General features: G+C 38.8%; 1 non-coding gene across 1 annotated transcript; it reads right to left on the bottom strand.

Moving 5' to 3' along the window:
• Positions 1-2377: 2377 nt before the first annotated feature.
• On the bottom strand, positions 2378-2480 carry LOC126027560 (U6 spliceosomal RNA). Its single transcript, XR_007502285.1, has one exon. It is a non-coding gene; the product is annotated as a U6 spliceosomal RNA (small nuclear RNA).
• Between the last annotated feature and the right edge of the window lie 5464 nt (positions 2481-7944).

Raw genomic sequence — 7944 nt, 5'->3', positions numbered from 1 at the left:
TATTATGCTGAGTGAAATAAGTCAGAAAGAGTGAGAGAAAAACGCAGAATGGTCTCACTCATCTATGGGTTTTAAGAGAAATGAAAGACATTCTTGCAATAATAATTTTCAGACACAAAAGAGAGAAGGGCTGGAAGTTACAGCTCACCTCATAAGCTCACCATAAAGAGTGATTAGTTTAGTTAGAGAAATAACTATATTTTGAACTATCCTAATAATGAGAACATAGGAGCATTATAGAAAGCCTGTCTAGAACACAGGCGGGGGTTGGGTGGGGATGAGGGAGATTTGGGACATTGGTGATGGGAATGTTGCACTGGTGATGGGTGGTATTCTTTACATGACTAAAGCCCAAACACAATCATGTATGTAATCAAGGTGTTTAAATAAAATATATAAAAAAATTTAAAAAATGTATTTAATTATGCAACTAAAATTGTTATAGAAGACTGTAGAGTTAGTACAGATGAAAATGCTTTGAATATGGTTGACCCACCCTCAATAAAATGTTTGTTAAAAATTAATAATTTTATAAATTAAAAAAATGCTAAAAAAAACCTGAGGGACTCTTTCACCAAAATTCCTTATTGAACAACTCACAAAGAGAAGAAAAGATAAAAAGTGGGTAGAATAGTCACTGTAAAAGAATACTTAGTAAGAGTTACAGCTGTCAAAGAAAATACACATAAAATATTCAAAAGACATGTATCCATTTTATATCTTTTGAAATAGTTGGGGGTTGTTAAGTCCAATGCAGGAATTTGTCTGTGATTAGGACTATGCAGTACTAAAGTTAAAAAGAGTAAATGTGGGATACTGATGGTTGGGGTGAGAGTTAAGGAGTAATAATGAGCTTTGTAGGGGTATGAGAAAAAGCAGAATCTGTTGGGGTAGGAGGTCGGTCTTGGTGCCTAACAAGTTAAGAACTGAGGGTTCTTAATTAAAGAGGGTTAATTAAGGGGAAGATAACGAATCCGGATTGGGAGATGAGGGAGTAGAAGGGGCTCTGGTGTGGGGGAGGGGCAATATATCAGAGGGACTATATACATTATCTGAATTGTTTATGGATTAGGCTTGGCAGTCAGAGAGGACCACTGTATAGGAAGTCACGTTCACATATACTCTGATTTTAGAGACCTATTGAATGTTGTTCTCCAAATCTAGAGCATTCCATTTTTTTTACTAGAAACAATCAAGAATTAAGAATATTTTTGGGTGAAATTAAAAAGTATATATGTCGCACAGGCGCATTTGCACCCGAGCACTTTTGAAAATGAATACTAGTAAGAAAAGAACCCCTGAATGGGGTCCAGCATGCATACAACAGGAGATTGTTTCCCCAACCCTCCCCCCAGGGCCCGATTTACCAGGCCCGGCCCTGAAGACCAGTCTGGCGTGGGGGGATCTCAGTCCCCTAGACTAAGTGGTTAGCCCAGGGGGCCTGTACATAGGTTATCTTAAATACCACCTATTCATACATCCCTGCTCAACTTCTGCCCAGGCCATCATCCCATATAACTTCCTCCCAGGCCTTTGAATAATGTTTAAGGAGAAAGGACATAAATGGGGTCTCCTGTTTCATGGTAGCATAGATCTATTTCCTGTCTAGAAAGTCTCATGCTAACTCTGATTAGGAGGACAAAGGAGGAGCACAGGATATAGGAATAAAGCAAATGTGAAAGAGAAAATTTTAATATAGAGATTTGAATCAATTCCATTCCAATTTAAACCCATTCAAACAAAAAACTTCCTTTAGTTCCAAAAAAGTAGTGATTTTCCACTGATGCCACTACATAATACCCGAACTTTGTTTCTTCTTCCCCCCAGGCTATTTCCATTCCACAAATCTAATTCCTTCCTTCCTTCTCCCCTTCCTCCTTCTTGCCTTTCCTTCCTCCTTCCTTTCTTTCCTTCTTCTTACCTTCCTTCTCTCCCTCCTTCCTTCCTTCCCTCCCTCTTTCCTTCAATTTCTCCTACTTCCTTCCCTCCCTCCTTCCTTCCTTCATTTCTTTTCTACTTTCTTTCTCTCATTCTTTGTGGGTTTTTTTTTTTCTGGGACCAAACCCATGACCACCTATATAAAAGGCATGCTTTTCCACTGACTATATGCCTATACACTCCAACAAATATCATCTTTATATGATATTTTTTTTATTTAAGCACCATGGTTAAAAGATATTTGTAGTTGGGTTTCAGTCATCTAATTATACCACCCTTCACCAGTGTAACTTTCTACCACTAATGTTCCCTATTTCCCTTCTTCCCACCCTTTTGCCTGTCTTTGTAATAGGCATTCTATTTCTCTCTCTCTCTCTCTCTCTCTCTCTCTCTCTCTCTCTCACTATCATTGTCACGGTAGTTGTTAGTGTAGTTATTTAAAAATATGGAACACTTCATGAATTTGTGTGGCACCCTTGTGCAGGGGCCATGCTAATCTTCTCCGCATAATTCCAAATTTAGTATATGTGCTGACAAAGCAAGGGCAAATATCTTTTTTTTTTTAATTTCCCCTTAGATTCTATCTTATCTACATACAGGGTATCAAGACTACATGGAATTGGAGTGCCTTGTTTAGGCTGAAAGCCTAAAGGCACACCGCTCCTTGTTTTCTCCACAAGCTGCTTTTTGGCTATCACAGGAGAGAAGAAGCAGCCAACTTGGAGTGGGAGGAAATTTAAAAAACTTCATGAAGGAGGGACAGCTTAATACCTCTCCTTCTCTCACACCCTAGCATGGCCTTGGCAATTATTAGCAGGCCTCCTCCCTAGTACATATCTTCAGAAAATATTTTTTAAAATTCTTCACACCCTTGGATAGCCCAGGCACCAACATATTAGATAGAAATAGGCACGTTTAGTAAATAAATTAAACAACAATTCCAGGTCGATTACACATGACCACAACAGCTTCTCAGGAAGGATAACCTGGATCATGGCAAACACTTTAAAAAGAAACCATAGTCTGATAAGCCAAGTGATCACCTCAGTTTTTAATATATGACAGACTGAATTTCCTCTCCATAATGAGGAAAATGTTCATTTATTCCAGGGTTGGCAAAATTATTATTATTATTTACAATTCGCCTGATATTTAACTTTAACCTTTATGTATTGAAAATAATCATGTCTATTTGTTGACCATATCATGATTCAGAGCCTGGGATATCTTCTTTATCTTGTTTAATTATATCTGCCACTACAGCAAATATTTAAGTACAATTGGTGTAAAGGTAAGGTGTCTGCCTTGCAAGAGCTAGCCAAGGAAGGACAGCAGTTCGATCCCCCAGCATCCCATCCCATATGGTCCCCCCAAGCCACGGGTAATTTCTGAGCGCTTAGCCAGGAGTAACCTTTGAGCATCAAATGGGTGTGGCCCAAAAACCAAAAAAGAGAGAGAGAGAGAGAGAGAGAGAGAGAGAGAGAGAGAGAGAGAGAGAGAGAAAGAATAAAAGCAAAGAGGGTTGAAATTGCATGGAACTTGTACCCCTGGCAAGTGAATATGGAAATCAAAACAAATTAATTTGAGGCCATATTTGTGCACCTATTCTCTCCCTACCTCTACTTAATTATGCAACATTATTTTCAATTGTTGGCCCACACAAGGAGAAAGAAAGCAAAGTGGGAAAGACCACAGGTAAGCTCGAGACTGGGGAGTAAATAAAGGATATTCATTGTTCTCCACATCATGGAATTAAATCACCATGCAATGCTCTCTTCTCCCATAGATGTTTCTCCATTCTATATTTAGACTGTACATCATTTTTACAGAGTTACAAAGTTATTCATGATTGAGTTTCAGTCATACAATGTTCAAAGGCCCATTCCTTCAGCAATGAACATTTCCTACCACGGATATCCCCAGTTCCCCTCCTCACCTGCATCTGTAACAGACATATTTTTCTTCTTTCTCTTTTCCTATTTTTTTCAGACATTGTGGTTGCATTATTGTTCTGACGGTGTATCATGTGTCTCACTTTACCTTCTTTCTGCACCCAATTCTTTATGTTTGTTTGTTTGTTTTTGTTTTGTTGACGCTCAGGGGTTGTCTAGAACATTCTAGAATAGCTCCAAAGTATAATGAAGAGAAGGAAAGAAATTGAGTGGAGGAGGAGAAAGACAGATGTGACTCCAAGTGCATTGGTAATGTTAAGGAAAAACAAAACTAAATATCCAAACTATAGAGTCAACACAAAGAAATGATAAGATCCAAAATTTGACAACCAGACTTAAAAATGTGCCTGTTTGGCCAGAAAAGGTGGGTGTCGGGTGGTCCCTCCTGGAGGGGATCCCAAGCTTTCCCTGCCCTTCCCCCAGTGAAGTGGGGGAGGGCACAGGGAGGAGGGCGGGTAGATCCTGGCTTCCAGTTCTCTACCGAATCCTTTCTTGATCTGGAGGCTAGCTCTGCTGGCATGGGGTCTGGGGAGACCCCAGTGTCGAAGGCTTTCTTCCTAGCTTGGGTGTGCTGGAAGCCTTGGTAGGCTCAGGGTGTTTAACCATGTCATGGGGAGTTTTGGACTTGTTCTTGCAGCCCCCATATGGGCCTATAATGCCATGTGGCATTGTTCCTTATTTGCATAGGCACATTAAAATGGGAAAATACTATACACACAAATAAGTTCTTATCTAATAGAGATTGGAACACACATATATTGTAGTGCAATGGGATCTTACACCCTGAACATTGACATAATGACCTGGCACAGGCCTCAGAAGAATGGGCATTCTCCATTCACCCCCGAACCAGGGAAGTTATCTACGAAACATCTAAGGTTTTTTTTTTTTTATAACAACACCTGGAAGCAATCCTCTACCAGGGAAGACCCTACCTCTGCTCTGACATCTATCTACTCAAAAGAGACTTCCCTTAACACTGAGAAGACTTAAGAACATCAACGACCTGCATACTGGACAGGGCTTTCTGCATTGTCCTTTAATTGTGAGGTGAAACTAGAGGACACTCCACATCCTGACTTCAATGTAGGATATGCAGATTCCAGGATCTTTAATACAGAAACATGATACCAACAACAGAGACTGTGTGAAAAATAAAAGTGTGTTGGCACTACAGACAATGACTTGGATTGGGCAAACTAGTTGCCTGGAGCCTAGAGTTGGTCTTATGCCAGGAAACTTCAGGGGTAGAGTCTCCTTGTATTTAGGCCAAGACTTTTCCTTTCCATGTCCCCCATATTTTGGTGGACCTATGCAAACAATTATTGCCACTCTAACACTGTTTTTACTGTGCTCCTTTGACTCTTATCCTTAAAAAGAAAAACCCACTTTTGAGGTTAACTTAAGCTAATATGCATGTGCATGGAAATGTAAAAAAATACTATGTCTTCAATGTTTAAGGAGTTACATAAGTTTTATGGCTTTAGATTGCTTAATATGCTGCTACAAAATATTATGTATTACAATCTGGGGGACTTGAGGGACAAAGTAATTGTACATGGGTTCTGTTTTATTTTTCTTAATGTTCTTTGACCGAAAGTTCAAAGTTAAGATAACAGCAAGGGGACTTCTGAGAATTCTGTTTATGGGTGATTGTCCTTCCACTGTAACTTTGCCTTGTCCTCTTTCTTTGCATCTTTGTTCTCATAATTAAAAATAAAAAAAATTTTAAAAAATGTGCCTGTTATGATGGCAAGCTAGGGTCAGGGGGAGGTATTGGATGTTGGTGGAGGGAAGTTAATACTGGTGATGAGATTGGTGTGGAAACATTTTACATCTAAAACTTAACTATGAATAAATATGTAAATCATAAGTGTTTTATGAGTATAATAAAAAGATACTTAATTTTTCTTTTTTTTTTTTTTTTGGTTTTTGGGCCACACCCGGTGGTGCTCAGGGTTTACGCCTGGCTGTCTGCTCAGAAATAGTTCCTGGCAGGCACAGGGAACCATATGGGACACTGGGATTCGAACCAACCACCTTAGGTCCTGGATTGGCTGCTTGCAAGGCAAACACCACTGTGCTATTTCTCCAGGCCCAAGATACTTAATTTTTAAAAATTCAGGTCTTACACTCAAATCACACACAAAAGGATCTTCTGGTTTATTGTTTTTAATTAATAGGCCACACATATACAAGTCTATGTTCCGAAAGGTCTGATTTTTTTTTTTTTTTGGTTTTGGGGCCACACCCAGCGGTGCTCAGGGGTTACTCCTGGCTGTCTGCTCAGAAATAGCTCCTGGCAGGCACGGGGGACCATATGGGACACGGGGATTCGAACCAACCACCTTAGGTCCTGGATCGGCTGCTTGCAAGGCAAACACCGCTGTGCTATCTCTCCGGGCCCAAGTTCTGATTTTTTTTTACTGCAATTAACCTTTTTTTATTGTAAGAATTTATTCAAGAGACAAAATTGATTAACATAATAAGGTAAACTAACATAACATAATATAGTGACATAACATAACATATAATATAGTTGATATAATAATAATACATGTAAGTCAAAGAAAGTTTCTGATTAAAAACATATTTTTTCCATAATGGCTTACATATCTTTCACAGTAGTATTTTAGATACATATTAACATTGAGTCAGGGGAATACCCATCACCAACTATGTCCTCCCCCCATTCCAGTTCCCTTTCTACAACCCATATACCCCACCATTAATCCCCGGGCTGCTAGAGTAGGTGGACCACTGATTTTTTAAGTGTTCTCAAAGTCAACAATGACATTATGGGACCATTCATAATCACCATTTAGACTTCTTTGAATAAAACAACTTATTAAAATTCTCATCCCATCCTAGGAGGTGGTCCACTTCTTTGGCCCAGGTCCACTTCTTTGGCTGGAAGGCCAAAACCCAGTCCAAATGGGCTTAGATGTGTCCAACTGGAAGAAGAGGGGTTAAGAACAATTATTCATCTATCAACAGTTCCATCTGAAAATAACTAAAGAGTAGGAAGAAGAGAGATTTATAGTTGATAGGTACCTTCATAAGCAAGGCACTGTGGTTAAGAGTACTTAGAAATCACCTTAAGATCTAATTGTAATACTTCTTTTTGGTAGCACTTATAGCTAATGGCTGACATTCTCAAATACACTGTTCTAAGAGTTTTACAAGTATTAACTTGTAAAATAAGTTTTTTTCCCAACAAATGGAAAAAGCAAATTTTATTATCACACCCACTTTAAAATTGGTGTGGTCTCATAGAAGCATACTGGTGAGTGGGAAGTAAACTGAGGTGGGAGGCATTAGTGGAGGGAAATGGCACTGGTGAAGGAATTGGTTCTGAAACATTGTATGCCTAAAACTCAATCATGATTAACTTTGGAATTTAATGGTGAAATTTGAAAAATGAAATAAAATAAAACTGGACTGTGATTGGGGCTCAATGACAAAATGCATGCCTTGTAGAAGAGGAGCAAAACAAAATATGAATAATTTCAATCCTTAATAACAAGTTCATGCAGATGGTATAGTTAAAATGAAGGCTTTATTTGAGCTCCATAAATCAGTTCTGTATGCAGTACTACTTTTCCAGATCAGGGAAATGAAGTTCAGAGAGATTACCTAATTCAGGGTCACACCACAAGAATGGCAGAGCCAGGACTCCAAGTCCAGGTTTATCTGGCATCAAAATGCATACTTCCTGCTATACCTCACTGCTTCCTTGATCCTGTGCCTGTGTTTGAAAATATTTCATCCAAACCTTTTAGAACATATTCAGATAAGCCATTTTCTTTTCTATTTCTCTGTCCTCTGCTCTCTATTTTTTCTCTCCCTTTTCTTTCTCCTGATTCTTCGCTCGCTTTTTCTCTTTCTTGCTCTGCACTGCTCATGTTGTCAGTCTACCAATAACGCATAGAAAGTCAATGAATAGACAAGAGTTTCCTGAGCCTTGATTTCATTAATATACATAAGAAATTATATAGATTAAAAGTAATTGCCAATTCAAGTATAATCCTGTTAATAATAAAATGTTAAGTGC

The sequence above is a fragment of the Suncus etruscus genome, chromosome 1, assembly GCF_024139225.1.
Source record: "Suncus etruscus isolate mSunEtr1 chromosome 1, mSunEtr1.pri.cur, whole genome shotgun sequence".
NCBI lineage: Eukaryota > Metazoa > Chordata > Mammalia > Eulipotyphla > Soricidae > Suncus > Suncus etruscus.
The sequence above is the reverse complement of the archived record's forward strand: the minus strand, read 5'-3'. Positions and strand labels throughout refer to the sequence as shown.